This window comes from Scyliorhinus torazame, chromosome 5, assembly GCF_047496885.1.
Source record: "Scyliorhinus torazame isolate Kashiwa2021f chromosome 5, sScyTor2.1, whole genome shotgun sequence".
NCBI classification, from domain to species: Eukaryota; Metazoa; Chordata; class Chondrichthyes; order Carcharhiniformes; family Scyliorhinidae; genus Scyliorhinus; species Scyliorhinus torazame.
In genome coordinates, this window is record NC_092711.1 from 303,506,436 (window position 1) to 303,525,792 (window position 19,357).

Sequence of the window (19,357 nt, forward strand, 5' to 3'; positions counted from 1 at the left end):
CAACCCCCAACACTGACTTTACATGGCCTAGTTTATTACAGTAAAAACATCTGAAACTTTTCATTTCTCTTCCACCCTCCTGGATTTCGTTTTAAATCGGAGGTACACTATTCTTATTATCTCCCATTAAATCTCCTTTACCGTTACCACCTGAGTATTTCTCTTTACCCCAGTTTCTGTCACTCACATGCTGAAACTGATGTCGGAAACCAAACTTTGATTTCTGAACTAATTCCTAATCATCTGCCATTTCTGCTGCTAATCTCGCAGTTTTAACCCTCTGTTCCTCCACATGAGTTCTCACTGCATCAGGAATTGAATTTTTAATCTCCTCCAGAATTACCATTTCTCCAAGTACTTGATGCGTTTGGTCTATTTTCAAAGGCCTTATCCACCTATCAAAATTACTCTGTTTGATCCTTTCAAACTCGATGTATGTTTGACCAGGTTTTTTCCTTAAATTTCTAAACCTTTGTCTGTAGGCTTCAGGCACTAGTTCATATGCACCTAAGATGAATTTTTTCTCCTCGTACGTCCCAGATACCTCCTCTGATAATGATGCAAACACTTCACTAGCTCTACCTACCAACCTTGAATCAGTAATACCCACATGTCTTGTGGCCATTTCATTTGTTTAGCCACCTTCTCAAATGAAATGAAAAAGGCTTCTACGTCCTTCTCATCAAACCTTGGCAATGCTTGGACATATTTAAATAGATCCCCACCAAGCCTTCGACTACGAAGTTCTTGCTCTTTCTCAGTATCCGCAACACTATCCTCAGACTGTACTTTTCTCTTTATCTCCGACAATTTTATCTGATGTTTACATTTTATGGCCAGTTTCCGAAGTTCAAAGTCTCTCTCTCTCTCTTTTTCCCTGATATGTACCTCAAGCAGTTTCATTTCTTGTGCTTTTTGGTCCTCCTTTTCTCTTCCTTTTTGTTCTGCTAGGGCTATTCTTTCTTTTTCCCTTTCCTCTCTCTCCTTTTCTCCCATTTCAAATCCAAGCTGCTTTAATCCTTTTTCATGTTCAAGCTGTTTTATCTGTAATTGAATTCTTGTAATTTCCAATGATCCTGACTGTGTCCGAGGCAAGTTTAAATGCTCAACTACCACCACAATTACCTCTTCTTTCTGTACTTTTGTCAGGTGATGTTAACTGCAATATTTTTGCCAATTCTAAAAGCGTTGTTTTAGTCTCCGTTTGTAAGGTACTGTGCCTGATGAATACAATACCTGAAAAGCAAACAAAAATATGCTCACCCCTCACTGTCTATAAGTTCACTAAGCCACCCCAATCGCGAAAGATTGACTTTTATCCTGGATGAGCCCCCAATTTTGTTATGGGCTAAGGCGTAGAAACACCAAAGTGTATTATGACCTTCACCTGACCTCCAACCTTTATGTTGAATTTGGCTAGGATGAACACCAGAGCCTTCACTGCAGGTGTGATTCATCAGACTTCCCAGACATTTTAATCAAAACAAGGTTTATTCTAAGAATGCAGTTAACATATTTATATATATATATATATATATATAAAAATAAAAGCACAGCAAGAATTCTTATCAATTACAAACATAAAGACACCCCACAGCTACAGTAATCTACGTGTATAACACTTAATGAATTCCCCCTTAGCTGTTCCAATTCAATAACAAAGTCCAATTAAACCAAAACCCCTTTTCAAGGGCATGGCCCTGCACACTGTATTCTCACTTGAATGGCACTGTCCTTTTCTTGAAATTCTGATCCCGTCCCAATCAGCAGATTCAAACCCCTTCCGGAAAGCAACTATATCTTTAAAGTTACCAAAACAGTTAGCTCCAACCAATGGGCTTTTTACTGGGACAGCTTTTAAAATGAAAACAGAGAAAAACAGAGTCAACACTTCTTTTTCCTTCTGCAGTCCAAAGCAGTCAAATTGAAACTGAAACCCCCTCTCACCTCACAGCCACAGCCCAATGTGCTACAAGTCACATGATAAGAGACTAAACCTTTCTTAAAGGGACACACACATGACAATGGCATGTATAGGAGGTGGAGAGAAGTGGGGCTGGTCAAGGTGAGGGATTTGTATCTGGAAGAAGGGTTTGCCAGTATGGATGAATTGAAGGAGAGCGTAGAACTCCCAAGAGGAAGTGAATTTAGGTACCTGCAGGTAAGGGACTTTGCGTAGAAGGTTTGGAAAGAGTTCCCCAGGTTGCCGAGGTACACCTTATTTGAGTGACTGCTGCTTCCGGATGTGGAAGGGGAGGGTAGGATTGGAGATGTATACAGGTGGCTGGGAGAGCAGGGAGGTGAGCGGGTGCTGAAGATTAAGGAGAAGTGGGAAGGGGAGCTGGGTGGGGAGATAAATTGGGGAGTATGGAGTGAGGCACTATGAAGGGTAAATGTAACTTTGTGCGCAAAGATGAGCCTGATACAGTTCAACGTCGTTCATTGGCTATATGTGACATGGGCAAGAATGAGTGGGTTCTTTCACAGGATGGCAGATGAGTGCGAGAAGTGCGGGGGGGGGGGGGACGGGGACCAGCGAATCATGTACTGGGGCAGTTGGAGAGATTCTGGGCGGGATTGTTCGTGGCCCTAGCAAGGATAGTGGGGGAGGAGGTTGAGCCGGACCCTTTGGTGGTGATATTTGGGATATCGGAGAAGCCAGAGCTGATGGAGGGGTGGAAGGCCGATGTTGTGGCTTTCGCCTCTCTGATTGGTGACAAATTTTATTGGAATGGCAGTCAGCAATGCCACCAGGGATAGCGGCCTGGCTGGGTGACCTGTATGATATTCATGGGCTGGAAAAAAAAATCAAATACGAGTTAAGGGGTTCAGTGGAGGGTTTTGCGGCAAGGTAGGGGATGTTCGTGACCGTGTTTGAGGAGGAGTTCATCGCAGAGGGTCAGGGGCGGGGTGAAAAAGGGACAAAATTTGTATAAACTGTAGCCATTTGCTGGAAGCCTGTTTCCCGAATTGTTTATGTGCTGTAACTTTTTATATACGTTTGTAATAAAATACAGTTTTAAAAAGTAGAACAACAACTTCCATTTGTGCTGAAGTCGCTATGATTCATATATTTTTTATTGCCACGTGGTTCTAGACTGGCAATGAGATGAAGGTCAAATATTACCGATTCTCAATATTTACTCACTTTTCTTAGGCGTGTTTGGAATGATAAAGATGATTGATTGACTATCATTGGTTAGTTTTGAACACTACTTGGCGGTGGGGGGTGGGGTGGGGGGGGGGGGGAATACCACAACATAACTAATTCTGAATATTTGATAACAATATAATTACGTAACAATCTTTTTAGGTAAATGCCAAATAGGGCAGAGCAGTAGTGTACAAGTCAGCCAGAGCAATGCCAACCTACTCTGAATGCATTCCAGGAAAGGGTTCCCCCAGTTGTCGGGGTACACCCTGTTGGAGTGACTGCTGCTTCCGGATGTGGAAGGGGAGGGGAGGATTGGAGATATATACAGGTGGCTGGGTGAGCAGGGAGGTGAGCGGGTGGTGAAGATTAAGGAGAAGTGGGAAGGGGAGGTGGGTGGGGAGATAAATTGGGGAGTTATGGAGTGAGGCACTATGAAGGGTAAATGCAACCTCTTCGTGTGCAAGGATGAGTCTGATACAGTTCAAGGTCGTACATTGCGATCGTCCCAAAAGGAAACAAAGTTCCCGAGCGAGCAGTGCCGAGAAACACGTGCCTATTCAATGCGACTTACTTTTAATAAGGGGTCTAAATGGGGAACGCGCGGCCGAGGCCGCACATGGCCCCATTTTTTATAATGGTGAGCTCCGCTCGCTGGAACTCCCCGTTGTAGCGAGAAATTGGGATGCCATTTTTTTAATGGTACCCCCGCTCCTCCCCAACACCCACGCCCGGCATTCCCAGCCCAATCACGCGCGTGCAAAAAATGCCTGCTTGGCACCTTAACAGTGCCAACCTGGCAGTGCCACCTGGCACCAAGGTGGCACCAGCAGTGCCAGGGCACCACCCTGCCCAAAGGGCATGCATCTGGGGGCCGCTGACCCAATTGGAGACCCCCACGAGTGCCATTTGTGGGGACCAGTACCAAACGGCTCTTGCCCAAGGTCTCTGAGGTGAAGGGATTGAATCCCAAAGCCTCAGGTACCTCGCGAATCTGCACAATAGAGTGAGGCTTACTGCCTTGTTCTAATAAGCAGATTTGCCAAAAGCTGATCCCGCCCACAATTGGCAGGATCCCCCAGGCAACATCTCGCAAGACTGCATTGAATCCCGCGAGGCGTTGCAAGCTGGGTAGATCCTGGGAGCTACTGTCACCGGTGGTGCTGCGCCGTGACAAGCTGCTTTTCCAGTGCAGCGTGGCCGGAAGATCGCGCCCATTGGATGGAATCATAGAATTCCTACAGTGCAGAAGGAGGCCACTCGGCCCATCGAGTTTGCACCGACCCTCTGAATGAGCACCCTACCAGGTCCACTCCCCCATCCTATCCTCATAACCCCAAATAACATGCACATCTTTGGACTCTGAGGGGCAATTGATCATGGCTATTCCACCAAACCAGCACACCTTTTAGGACTGTGGGAGGAAACTGGAGCACCCGAAGGAAACCCTTTTTGTTTCATTTTTCCAATTAAGGGGCAATTTAGCGTGGCCAATCCACCTACCCTGCACATCTTTTGGGTTGTGGGGGTGAGACCCACGCAGACACGGGGAGAATGTGCAAACTCCACACGGTCAGTGACCCGGGGCCTGGATCGAACCCGGGTCCTTGGTGCAGTGAACCCGGAGGAAACCCACGGGCAATGTTAAAAGTGAAGAACATTGGGACACACAGCGCAGGAGGACGACATTTGGACCATTGGGCCTGTGCTGGCTCTCAGAAAGAGCTGCCGATTATCCCCACCCGTCGTTTCTTGACCTTCAGGTTTGCTCCTTTCAAGTATATTCCCATTTCCATTCGGAGAGTTAGTACAGAACCTCCCTCCACCGCCGTTTCAGGCAGTGGCATCCAGATCATAACTGTGAAAATAAAATAAAAAAATCTCATCTTCTCTCTGGTTCCTTTGCCAATCACCTTCAGTACGTGTCCTCTGGTTACTGCCCCACATGGCAGTGAGAACAGTTTCTCCTCGTTTACTCTTTTGATGCCCACGTGGCAAGTGATGAGTGTATTAGGTTCATCAAATCAGATATAAAAGAAAGCAACTTCATGCTGGTCTCGGGAAAGAGGTATGAAAGTAATCAGAAAGAGCTTTTAACCTTTAGGTCTTTCCTTTTTTGTAAGTATGATTCACACATTTTTTTTCTCTCCCAGTTTTACCGCCCTGATTTATGTGTTAACTGCAGCTGAGAAAATGGGAAGGGAATCTGTTTCCAATCCCACTCACGAGTCTTTAAGCTGCTGGGAGATGTCTATAAATTGTGAATAGTTACTTCTAAAAGGAGAATGTGAGTGTACAGAGGAGTATACTTGCAACATAAAAGCGTTCACTCCTTCCAAGTAATGCCAAAAAAACTAGACATAAAAGTCGCAGGATTAGCACATCCTTGAAAGGGAGTTTGTGGCCGGTAATCGTGTGCTTCAATATGTCGTGTTGGATTCTGTCTGCAAGTGGAGGAAGAATAACAGGAAATGGAGGCTATTATCCCGGAGCTTTCAGGCAAAGCTTTCAGCATCAATCTGGCCATTTTCCTCTCTAACTGTCACAGGTCGCAGGACATGGATCACAGCCTGTTCAAACTGACTTTGGACAAATGAGAATTGCTCTTCTATGGGATTGCTCTCTCCTGTTTGTGACTGTTCCTGGGAATGTGGAGAACACAGAAAGAGTGTCAGTATCTGACCATGCCTGTGAATAAATGACGAAGCAGCATTTAGGAAGGTTGTGCTTTAATGTTACACTCTCATCTTGTTTTTGGGAATGTGACTACAGTTCCAATTCTATGTGAAAGCAATAACACCCATTCTGCTGCCTGTGTAACATGGGCAGACTTGTTTGTTGGAGGCGCACTGCATGCAACTTTTATGCAATTTAACACGGTGAAAGAAAAGCCATTGTGTCATCGGTTATAACTTACCCAGGAAATGCTTGCTCCGACAGCTATCCCGAGACTATTAAACCTTTCCCTCATCTTCTCCCACTGATCACATCAGTAATAGTGACCACAAAACTATCATCGATTGTGTAAAAATCCATCTGGTTCACTAACGTCCTTTAGGGAAGGAAATCTGCCAACCTTACCTGGTCTGGCCCACAATTGCCGCCAGTGATTGATTCTTAACTGCCCTCTGAAATGGCCAGTAAGCCATTCAGTTCGAGGGCAATTGGGGATGTGCAAAAAGGTGCTGATCTTGCCACCCACATCCCGTGAAAGATTGAAGAACAATGAAGTTGTGCTTGTGAAAACTGGTAATATGCATGCACCAGGATTGCAAATTATGCACTTGTATCTTTTATATAGAAACAGACAGCTGTAGCTTTACTGCTCTGTATCATCGTCATTATGCTTAATTTGGGCCTGTGCACTCTGCATGGATTTGCTCAAGTGAGTGAGCTACAAGACTGTAAACTGACATCTTTTTGTGTCCCGGTGACAGACTTAAGAGACAATTAACAAACAAGCAGTGAATTATACGTTTCATTCACCGAGTCAGCTCATTGGTAGAGCTGTCAGTATGTTACTGATGTCAATGGAACACTTCCTTTCAGAGTATTATCTTGTCTTATTCCAATGAAAGTAGCATTTAAACATATTGCTCCTCTAAATATTCATAGCGACAGAGTTTCAATCCAGGGATCATATATAGGGCGGGATTCTCCGATTGCCGTCGCCGAAATCACGTTTGGCGACCGGCCGGAGAATCCCTTTTTACGACGAAATCAGGGGCGCCGCCGTTTTTCGGGAGCTCCACCCCCTCAAAAAAGGCGTACCCACACACCATTGGGACGGCCTCAGGACGTCACCTTAGGCCCTTCCCCGATGGGCCGACTTCCCGACGGCGTGGGACATGTGTCCTCTCAACTTACGTAAACCTGGGACATTTTGGAGACCAAGTGGCATCCTCCGGACATAGCCGCAGAATCGGAGAATCCAGCCCATAGTTGTTTGTTTCAGCTGCTTACCAAAGGGTGCTGGGATAGCATGCCCACCGGGATCTTTTTGGAGTATACATTGCCATTGTAATTGATCACTTTACAGAATGATTTTGGACCTGCTTTTTTGGGTGGGGTCTCTGGTCGCTTGAAATTATTTATTCAGTTGTTGCTTCCTACGTTCGCCGTTGCTCAGTGAGTTGTACTGTTGCTTCTGTGTGGATTCAAGGTTGTGGATTCCAGCCCCACTCCATGAGATTTGTGCACCTAATAGGCTGATGTTCCAGTATGGCACTGAGGGAGTGCTGAACTATTGCTTGTTGAGACCTTACACTAAGGCCCATCTGGTCTCTCAGGCATGGCCAGGTAGAGGGGCTGCACTGGGGCCTACGTCTACTCGAGGACTGGACTTGGGCAGCATTGCTCCTCTCTCAAGTGGCTGCATCACATCCCAATGTGCTTGCAAAAAAGCATGCAGTGAGTGCTAATTTACAAGAAGGTTATACCATTTTTAAACTTGGAATGGAAACCAAGAGTCATCGCCAATAGAATCTGTTACTGTTATATGGGATTGTTGTTTGCGCTGCTTGTGAGGTTCAAGTCTTTTGGATGTTGCCGTCCAGATATTGTATAAAGTCAGGTTCAAAAAAGCGAACGCATAATTTACATCATTTGAACAACCGAGTTGTGTGTGATTGTCCGACAAACCTGGGCTTTATAAATAGAGGCATAGAACTCAAAAGCCAGGAAGCTTTGCTAAATCTACATAAAACAGTTTCGCCCCACTGTGGCTATGGTTCCTAATTCTGGACCGTTCACTTGCTCTGTTTGCGGGAAGGGATTCACTCACTCTTCCCATGTTGCGACGCACCTTCATGTTAACTCCAATAACAAACCTTTTTAATTGTTCTGACTTCAGCAGGAGGGTGTGTGCGGGTGTGCGGAGGAGGAGCAGACACAGATAAGGGCTCGGAAACAGGCAAAGCACCAGGGCCCTTGATTTCTCTCCCTGGCCCAGTTCTCAGCTGGATGTGCCATATCCCCATGGCATTTCTTTGAATAAGTGCAGAGACTTTCCCCCTAGTACCCTCGTCATTATTTATCACTAAAAAAGCGCTTCCCCCAAAATTTCTAAATTAATTTGTGGCAGATTTTTCAGGGAGTTTCCCGCCGCTCTGCCGGCGAGTTTCCCACCGTTATTCAGTGACATTTAGTCACTTGTTTGGGGTCCTGGTGAGTTTCTCACCGGTTTAGCCCACACTTAGAGGGCGGGATTCTCTGGCTGCGCTCGTCAGGTGACCGGAGAAGCCAGCCCGAGGTCAATGGATTTTCCTATTGTACGCGGCTCGCCCGTGTCGTTCTTGCGGCGGGAGGGACGGAGAATCTAGCCTTTAGAATTTACTTTAGCACTGGGGAGCTGAATTCAGCGATCGGGCAACCATTTTGAAAGGGTGCCCAAATCTCTAAGTGAGCTTGTGGGTCCCCCACACCCCCACCCATGGGTCACCCCCCCCCCCCCCCCCCACACACACACACACATGGATACTACCCCATACACGTGGATACTACATCACACACCCCCAAGTGAGAGCACCCCGCTGTGAGGTCCGTGGGTGTCCCCCCTCTTGAGGCCCTCCAAGCCCCCTTACAGCATCCCTCCCTTCTAGTACCCTCACCCGTCCAACCTCCCAGGGGCCCCTACTTACCTGCCCTGCAGTCCCCCACCCGTTAAACCCCCTTTCCATTCTCATTTCATGGGCATGGCCCTCCTCGCTCCCTGGCCCTTGGCAGTGCCACCCTGGGCACTCAGGCACCCTTGCACTGCCACCCTGACACCCAGGCAGTGCTCTTACTGGCTTGGAAGTGCCATTCAGGCACGTTGGCAGTGCCACGGTGTCAGTACCAAACTGCCTGCCTGGCAATGCCAAGGTGCCCACATTCCAGGTGCAGGGCCAGGGGCCACTGTGCACTTACCCTTGTGGTGATCTCTATATGTGCATGTACACAAGGGGTTAATGTGTAATCAGTAGCACCACATGATCACTAGAGGGCTGGACCAACAGGGGTATAAAAGGCAACCACATGGAATATCTCTCTCTCTTGGGTGCACGGTGATCAAAGCAACAGCAGACTAGTTTAGATAGCCAGTGGAGTTACGTATAGTTACCATAGTTAGATATTGTTAACCTTATCATTAATATCAAAGTTAAAGTAAAGAACTCATGTAAATATTGTTGTAGTTACTCAATAAACCTTTTGTTACTACTGGAAGAGTTTGAATCTTCTCCATCGGGATTCAGAATAACTCATCACTAACCAAGGTTTAGGTAGTACATGTTACCTACCAGACAGGTAACGAAACATGGTACCATTTGAGTGGCTTTAACAGAACTAGTTAGATTAGGTTAGACAAAAAGAGAAGAAAAAGAGAAGACTGGACATTCGACTGTGGAAGACTTTGCAGCAAATGGATCCTCGACGACTAACTATGGGACTCACTGGACCTCTAGGGCAGCTGGAAACAACCGGTTATTTAAGTTATGACTGGAAAAGATTTGAACAGATATTCCAAATATTTATCACAGCTAATGGTTTAAGCACGGTCTCTAATGCAACAAAAATAGCACTACTACTCTCAATAGGAGGGCATGAAGCTAGAGAAATCTATAATTGCTTTAATTACTTAGAAGGTGAAGCCGACACCAAAATAAAAGTAATGCTCAAAAAATTTGATGAACACTGTAAGAGCCCGTCTGGTGAGATGCTGGAAAGATTTAACAATTGTCGTAAATGTCAGAGAAACGGAGGGCTCATCACTGATTTTATTACAAATCTCAAGTTAATATCACAAGACTGATTATGCTGCTTTCAGAGACACTGTGATAATGAATCAATGAATTTCTGGACTATCTGATAAAAATTTGAGGGAAGAACTATCACAAAATAAGCATCTAACTCTAGAAATCGCTATACAAAAATGCCTTGCTTATGAACAAAAACAAAATCAATACTTTGAGTCTCTAAAACACAGAATCATTATTTAGAAAACAAAATCGGTAAAAGAGGCGCCAAAACTTACCACAAGGCAGAGGCAGGGTTGAAACAGAAGACGGAAGTTCTGAGCGGCAGCCATCTTAAGAAATGAGCCGCACATGCGCAGTTGTGCAAAAAGCACACAGTAACGGAAACTCGAATTGCGCATGCGCAATCGAGTCCGACGCATGACGTCACGAGCGCCATGACGTCAGAGGACCAGGACCACGCCCACTTAAAAGGGAAATGCACGGAAATGAACAAAAATAAATTTAAAGCTGCAAAACCCAATTTTCTTACCTCAAAAGACAGAACAATGCCCGAACTTACACCAGCAGTTGAAAATAACTTTCACAACACCCTGGAATAAGCAGTCTGCACCACCCAAAGTGAAGAGCACCATGAAAAATCCGAAACCAAAGCAGATGATTTCTTCATTGAACATGAAGAGAACGATAACAGCTCCAAAACAAAAAGAGATGACTTGTCTATCAAACAATACACACAATACTACTCAGACATGGCTGAGTTATTTGGAGATCCTGATCACTGCATCAGCAACACGGTTGAAAAGCTCAACACGACTCTTCTCATGGTAGATGAATCCAATACCATGGTGCCATGGCAGATCGTCGATACATTGGATGACAGCAATACCCAAGATGAAGACGACGCCACACAGAGAGCACAGAACGACTCCGTTGAGAGAGCACAGATCGACTACAGCGAGAACACTGCACAACTCCACAAAGAGCAATGACAGACTCTACAAAGAGAGCGATACAAGCCTCCACAGACAGCTCGGTGACAGACTCAAATATGGAAGCAAGCAAACACTCCATAGCGAACGCCATGCATGAACAAGACCATGAAGATCTATCAAGCTTATTTGAGCCACCAGAAGAAGACTATGAAAGTCTACCCAGCTCATTTAACCAACAAGAGGACACTGAATATCTACCCACTGTATATGAGACAAGTGACGAAGAACTCACAATTCCCATACAGGACGTGCAGGATCACAGCAAGACTGACATATTTCAGCTCGTCTGCACAGAAGCACTCAATAATCAGAGGACGGCTATTCATGAGTCCAGAGAGACCACGTCAAATGAAATCGTGAAGATTTTGACTCCAAAAGAGCAACACCAAGAGTCCAGAGAGACCACGTCAATAGAAATCCTGAAGATTTTGACTCCAGAAGAGGAGCACCAAGAGTCCAGAGAGACCATGCTAATAGAAATCTTGAGGATTTTGACTCCAGAAGAGGAGCACCAAGAAACTAAAGGTGATTCAAATGAACCTGAAATAACTCCAGAAGAGGAGCACAAAGAGATCACAGATGATTCAAGTGAACCAGAAATAACTCTAGAAGAGGAGTACCAAGGAAGCAAAGCAGAGGAATCAAATCCACCACAAATGACTGATGTCACCAACATCAAATCATTCTCACAATTCTCAAGAAGAAACGCTCAATGTAACAGATACCACAAAGGACACTGACATCAATAACTGTGACAATGACTCACATCATCCAAACGGAACACTCATTGAGCGCAACAGCAACAACAAAAACAACATGCAGCGCAACAAGAGCAACAACAACAACACAAAGTGCTACAGAAACAAGAACAACATCAAAGACTACAAGCACAACAACAAAAACTACAAGAACAACAACAAACACAACAAGAAGCATAACAAAAACAGAAACAATGAGCACAATGAGAAAAACAAGAACAACAGCAAAAACAGAAACAACAAGCATAACAAAAACAACAACAAGAACGACAACGAAAACGACCAAGACAGAAACGACAACAATGAAACAACGACCTGTACAACATGGTACAACTCTGCACATGAAGGACAATGCCACAGCACACTGCAAAACAATGGCAAGTGTACAAACATGCCATGGCATGGCAACAAATCTCACGAATTCACATTTGCTCCACAACAAACAAGCAAACCAGCTGTCAAGAAAGATAACATGCAGAATCTATACCACAAACACAAGTTAAAGTCCAGGTCAGACAACAAAGATGACATACAGAATCAACACCACAAACACAGGAAAAAGTCCATGTCAGACAACAAAGATGTAACACAGAATCGCTACCATAAGCATAGAAAAAAAAGCATAAATCAGACAACAAAGTGATTCGACCATTCAAATATCTCATTGACGACTTCTTAGTTACTTAAACACAGGAACACTGACGACGGTCACAAAGAAATAACAACATCACCACTTCAACAACAGAAGAAGATAGCAACTCGACCGAACAAACTCATGGACTCACAAATTTTTTATTTTTTATTTATTAAAATTGGACTCATAACTATTAATTGGCTTTGTATAATGTCAAGATTATCACAACTTGTACATAACATCATTTGTCTACCTATTTCACGCAAGCAAAAGAAAAACCTAAGAGGCTAAATGTAACATTTGATGGACTTACTCACTGATTTTATGTAATACATTTGCAAACTGCATCCATTATGTTTGTTCAATTTTCTTTACAACATACAGAAAATATGTAACACAAAAAAAGGGGGATGTGGTGACCTCTATATGTGCATGTACACAAGGGGTTAATGTGTAATCAGTAGCACCACATGATCACTAGAGGGCCAGACCAACAGGGGTATAAAAGGCAGCCACATTGAGTCTCTCTCTCTCTTAACTTTACCATTACTATCAAAGTTAAAGTAAAGAACTCATGTAAATATTGTTGTAGTTACTCAATAAACCTTTTGTTACTACTGGAAGAGTTTGAATCTTCTTCATCGGGATTTAGACTACCTCATCACTAACCAAAGTTTGAGTAGCACATGTTACCTACCAGACAGGTAACAAAACAACCCTGACGACCCAAGGGTTTCTGATGGCCGGGAGACCCCTGGGTGCCGTTCCGCCTGGTCCATGTTTGTGTGGACCAGCACTGATCGGCGCCCCGCTGCAGCCTCCCTGGGGAGGCCGGTGAATCGAGGGAGGCCGGTGGATCCCATGTGAGTAAGTTGTAAGTGGGTTTACGACCCACATCCTCGAGTGTCATTCGGTTCCGCCCATTTGGGGTGGGGCTCCGACTCCGATGTCTCGCGGGACTCCGGAGAATCTCGTGAGGCTGTCGGGAGGCTCGCTCGAGGGCTTTCCCGAGATCCGCCGGACACGTTCTACTCCCGCTTGAGCGCAACGTGGTCGGAGAATCGTGCCCATGATCTTGCTCATGGTGAGACTGAGTAGGGTACTGTGTACAGTTTTGGCTTCCTCATTTAAGCAGGGATATATTTACATTGGATGCAGTTCAGAGAGATTTGATTCCTGGGATGAAGGGATTGCCCTATGAGGAAAGGTTAAGCACGTTGAGCATATATTCACTGAAGTTCAGAAAAATGAGAGGTGATCTCATTGAAACGTGCAAGGTTGACAGGACGGTTCCCTTCATGGGAAACTTAGAACTAGAGGGCATTATTTCAGAATAAGGGACCACCTATTTAAGACAAAGATGAGGAAGAATTTCTTCCCCCAGAGGGTTGTGAATCTTTGGAATTCTCTACCCCAGAGAGCAATGGAGGCCAGTCACTGAATACATTCAAAGTTGAGGTAGACAGATTTGTCTATTTTCTATTGGAGAGTCGAGGGTTATGGGGAGCAGGCGGGAAAGTGGAGTTGAGGCTAAGATCAGATTAGTCACGATATGATTGGATGGCAGCGGAGGTTCAAGGGTTTGTTTGGCCCACTGTTGCTCCTATTCCTTACCTTCCACTGTTCTTACTTGAATGCTGCTTCTGGAACCATTACTGTGTGCAAATTGGCTCATGTGTTTCCTAAATTACTACAGTGACTACATTCAACATTACTTCACTGATTGTAAAACACTTTGGAATGTCCGGGAAGGAGCTTTATAAATCCTAGTCTTTCTTTTTGTCCGCCATTTAATACCATTTGAGACATTAGTCGTGGAGTTAAATGATGGAATTGAGATTTATTGACTTTACTCAGAGCATGGGTGAATGTATGGGGTATAGTTCTAAGAGAGCTAGTGAAACATATCTTATCACAACAGGACATCACAGGAGGTCCTCAGGGTAGTATCCTAGACCTCAACCATCTTCAGCTGCTTCATCAATGACCGTCCTTCCAACATAAGGTCAAATGTGGGAACTTTCACTCATGATTGCACAATATTCAGCAACGTTTGCGATTCCTCCGACACTGAAACAGCCCACGTGAAAATGCAGCAAGACCTGGACAATATCCAGGCTTGGGCGGACAAGTGGCAAAGTAACACTCATGCCACACAAGTGCCAGGCAATGACCATCTCCATCCAAGAAGAGAGAATCAAACAATCGGCCATGACATTCAATGCCATATCCATCACTGAATCCCCCAGAATCAACATCCTGGTGATTACCATTGACCATAAACTGAATTGGACTAGCCATATAAATACTACAAGAGCAGGTCAGAGGCTAGGAATCCTGTGGTGAGTAACTCACCTCCTGACTCCACAAAGCCTGCCCATCATCTACAAGGCACAAATCAAGAGTGCGATGGGATACTCTCCACTTGCCTAGATGAGTGCATCTCCAAAACCACTCAAGAAGCTCAACACCATCTGGGACAAAGCAGCCCACTTGATTGGCACCCCTTCCACAAACATTCACTCCCTCCACCACTGATGCACAGTAGCAGCAGTCTGTACCATCTACAAGATGCACTGCAGGAACTCACCAAGGTTCCTTAGGCAGCACCTTCCAAACCCACAACTACTGTCACCTAGAAGGACAAAGGTAGCAGATACATGGGAACATCACCACTTGGAGGCTCCCCTTCAAGTCAATCACTATCCTGACTTGGAAATATATCGCCATTCCTTCACGGTCGCTGGGTCAAAATCCTGGGACTCCCTCCCTGACAGCACAGTGGGTGTACCTACACCTCATGGACTGCAGCGGTTCAAGAAGGCATCTCACCACCACAATCTTCTTATTAGGGATGGGCAACAAATGCTGGCCTAACTAGCGACACCCACATCCCGCTAAAAATGAATGAAAAAAAAAATTCAAGAAAGTCAGGTAAGTACCTGTAGAAATCATTGATAGAGGTGTATGAGTGTTATCAGGCATGTGTTATTCCCTGGTCACTGGGTAATGGATTATAACAGTATTTCATGATCCTCTATATTCCTAATTTTTAAAAATACTATGAATCTCATTTGCGTTTTCTCAGTTTTATGCAAAGATGTATAACATTCTGTCCCCTGGTTCTATTTCCAATTTTATTCTCCCAGTTCATTCCTTTTATTGTTCTATTTCCTCAGCTTATACCACAAACCTTTAAATATCATAAGAGTGCTTCATATATCTCACCTTCACGACTAAAAATCATGTTAATCATGGCCCCCATCACCCTTTTTAGTGCCTTGTGTTGATTAGTCCCCTTTAAAACCATGGAATCCCACAGTGCAGAAGGCTATTCGGCCCATCGAGTCTGCACCAATTCACTGAAAGAGCACGCTACCCTCCCCTCCCCTATCCTTGTAACCCCACCTGGACTCTATAAGGGGCAATTTTATCATGTCCAATCCACCTAACCTGCAATCTTTAGATTGTGGGAGGAAACCGGAGCACCCGGAGGAAACCCACGCAGACATGGGGAAGAATGTGGAAACTCCACACAGTCACCCGAGATTGGAATTGAACCAGAGTTCCTGCTGCTGTGGGGCAGCAGTGCTAACCACTGTGTCACCGCCCTGCCCCACTTCTGCACCTTCATTTAATTCGAAACATCTCCTCACATTCTCCTTGTTTAATTTTACATCCCTTGCTTCTTTTTTACTGTGCTGCTGTCGAACTGTCCCAATTATTCATGGATTCCTTCTATCATGGGTTCCTGTCTAAATGATGCCTCATCTGAGGGTTATTCATCTCTTTTGATTAGGCACAGATCTAATTTAGAAGCAAATCATTTGCTCTTCAATCAATGATTGATGTAAATACCTTCTAGTTGGTCCATTTATTTCAACAGACATTCATTTATTGATTTGGGCCACCTGCTTTTCTGCCCCTCCCTCATCAAAGTGACTTATAACGGGATCAGTAATTGCTTGGCATATGATTCAGCTTAATCATTGGAAACGGATAACGAGAGGTTTTCAAAAATGTCTACGCTTCGAATGTTTCAATTTTGTTTGAGATGGGGCGATAGCCCTCAACAATTCAAAAATCGCAGTCCCTCACAACAGTGACTACACCGCAAAATTAATTTCATAGAATTTACAGTGCAGAAGGAGGCCATTCGGCCCATTGAGTCTGCACCAGCTCTTGGAAAGAGCACCCTACCCAAGCCCACACCTTCATCCCACCCCCGCAACCCAGTAACCCCACCCAACCTTTTTGGACACTAAGGGCAATTTAGCATGGCCAATCCACCTAACTGCACAGCTTTGGACTTTGGGAGGAAACCCATGCAGATACAGGGAGAACATGCATAAGACCATAAGGCATAGGAGCAGAATTAGGCCACTTGGCCCATCGAGTCCAGTCCGCCATTCAATCATGGCTGATATTTTTCTCATCCCCATTCTCCTGCCTTCTCCCCATAACCCCTGATCCCCTTATTAATCAAGAACCTATCTATCTGTGCAGACTTCGTACAGACACTGACCCAAGCCGGGAATCGAACCTGGGACCCTGGAGCTATGAAACAACTGTGCTAACCACTATGCTACCATGCTGCTGTTTATTTGCTACAAAACAGCTTTGGGATGTCAGGTGGTCACAAAAGGTGTTACATAAATACAAGTCTTTCTTTTCCTATTGGGCAGAGAAAGGAACTGGCTTGTGTTAATGGCTATTGAAATGTGCAATTTTATTTAATGCTGTTGTGTTTCTCACCCACCAATTGACATCAGAGTGGGCAAGGCCATTCAGCCCATTGAAAATCTGCTCCAGCCAGACCATGTTTTACCACAAGAGTGCCCCCCCCCCCCCCCCCCCCCCCCCGCCTCCCAAATACATTAGCCATTGTTCGAATAGATTTAGGTGCATCAAACCTCTTTCCCTGCATCCCCCATTAAAAAATTAAGCTGTGGTACCAAATTCCCCATGGTCTTCAATGGCCCTGATCAATAGATCATAAATCCAGTCCTCTCCTATGATTGGTTGAGTGCCACATAACAGACTTGTTGGCATTATTAAAGTCCACATGATTAAAGGGGCAGTAGCTGAGTGGATATATCATTAACTAGCAGACAGAAAGCAGATAATCGTGGAAAATTTAGTCGTGGAATAGGACCAGGAATTAAGCCCTTCGAGCCCGCTCCGTCATTCAGTATGATCATGGCAGATCTAACACTTTTCTGCCTTCTCTCTGTAACCCTTCCTAATAAAAAAACTATCGCTCTCGGCCTTGACACCGTTCAAGGACCCTGCCTCCACAGCTTCTTGGGGTAAAGAATCTCAAAGATTCACCACTCTTTGAGGGAAGAAATTCTTCTTCAAATCAATCTTAAATGAGCACCCTGTTATTCTGCAATCATGCCCTCTGGTGTTACACTGTCCCATGAGTGGAAATATCCTCCCAATATTTACCCTGTTTAAACCCCGAAGAATCTTACACGTTTCAATCGTATCACCTCTCATTCTTCTGAACTCTAAGGAGTGCAGACCCAACCTGTTTAACCTTTCCTCATACGGCAGTCCTCTATACCTGGGATCATCCGAGTAAACTGTACTGCCTTCAGGAAGACATAGTCAGACTGGTGAAATGGGTGGATACAGGTCAGATGAAACTTGAAGTGTCAAGCGATACGTTTTGGTCGGAACAATGAAGCGAAGCAGCAGTGTGACACAATTCATATCGACGGCCTCCGGACATTGCCTGAGGCCCGCCCCCCGACCGACCGAGTTCCCGACGGCGTCGGTCGCGTGTGGTCTCATCCGTCTGTAACTCGGCATGGCGGCTGCAGACTCAGTTCAGCCCCCCCCCCCCCCCCCCAACGCTCCGCCCCCGACCGACCGAGTTCCCGATGCCGTCGGTCGCGTGTGGTCTTATCCGTCTGTAACTCGGCATGGCGGCTGCAGACTCAGTCCAGCGCCGCCACAGGAGGGGGACGGCTGATCCGTGGGCGGGGGACGGGGGGACTTTATTAGGGGCTGGGGGCACAGTGGGGGTGGCCCGGGGCGCGCGAGCCGGCCAAAGGGGGGGACTATTTTGCGGGCCGGGTCCGCGAGCAGCCTCTACCATGTAGCACAGTGCGGCCGCTGCAGGCCGCCGCTGTATGCATGCGCGGCCACGAACCCGGCAATTCTCCGGCCGTATCGGCAGCTAGAACCGGGTGCTCTATACATGCTAGCCCCCAGCAAAACAGGGAATCAGCGGCCATTTTTTATGGCCTCCCACGCCGGCATGGGGACATAGCCCCAGAGTGAGAGAATCCAGCCCCAGGATACACTCTTCATAAGACCAAAATACTGTGGATGCTGGAAATCTGAAATGAAACAGAAAATGCTGGATAAACTCAGCAGGTTTGACAGCATCTCTGGAGAAAAACAGAGTTATCGTTTTGGGGCCATTTCCCTTCTTCAGAACTGAAGAGTGGAAATGTTCAGAATGATACAGCTGGAGAGGGGTGTGTGTGTGTGGAGGAGGTGGGGCAGAACAGGAGGACGGGGACAAAGAACAAAGAACAAAGAAATGTACAGCAGAGGAACAGGCCCTTCGGCCCTCCAAGCCCGTGCCGACCATGCTGCCCGACTAAACTACAATCTTCTACACTTCCTGGGTCCGTATCCCTCTATTCCCATCCTATTCATGTATTTGTCAAGATGCCCCTTAAATGTCACTATCGTCCCTGCTTCCACCACCTCCTCCGGTAGCGGGTTCCAGGCACCCACTACCCTCTGCGTAAAAAACTTGCCTCGTACATCTACTCTAAACCTTGCCCCTCTCACCTTAAACCTATGCCCCCTAGTAATTGACCCCTCTACCCCGGGGAAAAGCCTCTGACTATCCACTCTGTCTATGTCCCTCATAATTTTGTAGACCTCTATCAGGTCACTCCCTGAGGGAGGGATAGGTCAGAGCAAAGGAGAGATTGACAAAGGTGCCATGGACATAAGAGAAAGGGGGTTGTTAATGGTGCCGTTAAGGACTGATGAGTGCTAATAGTGGCCAGCGGTAAGGTAACAGAATTAATAGGAGGACAAAGATCAGTGCTCAGTGG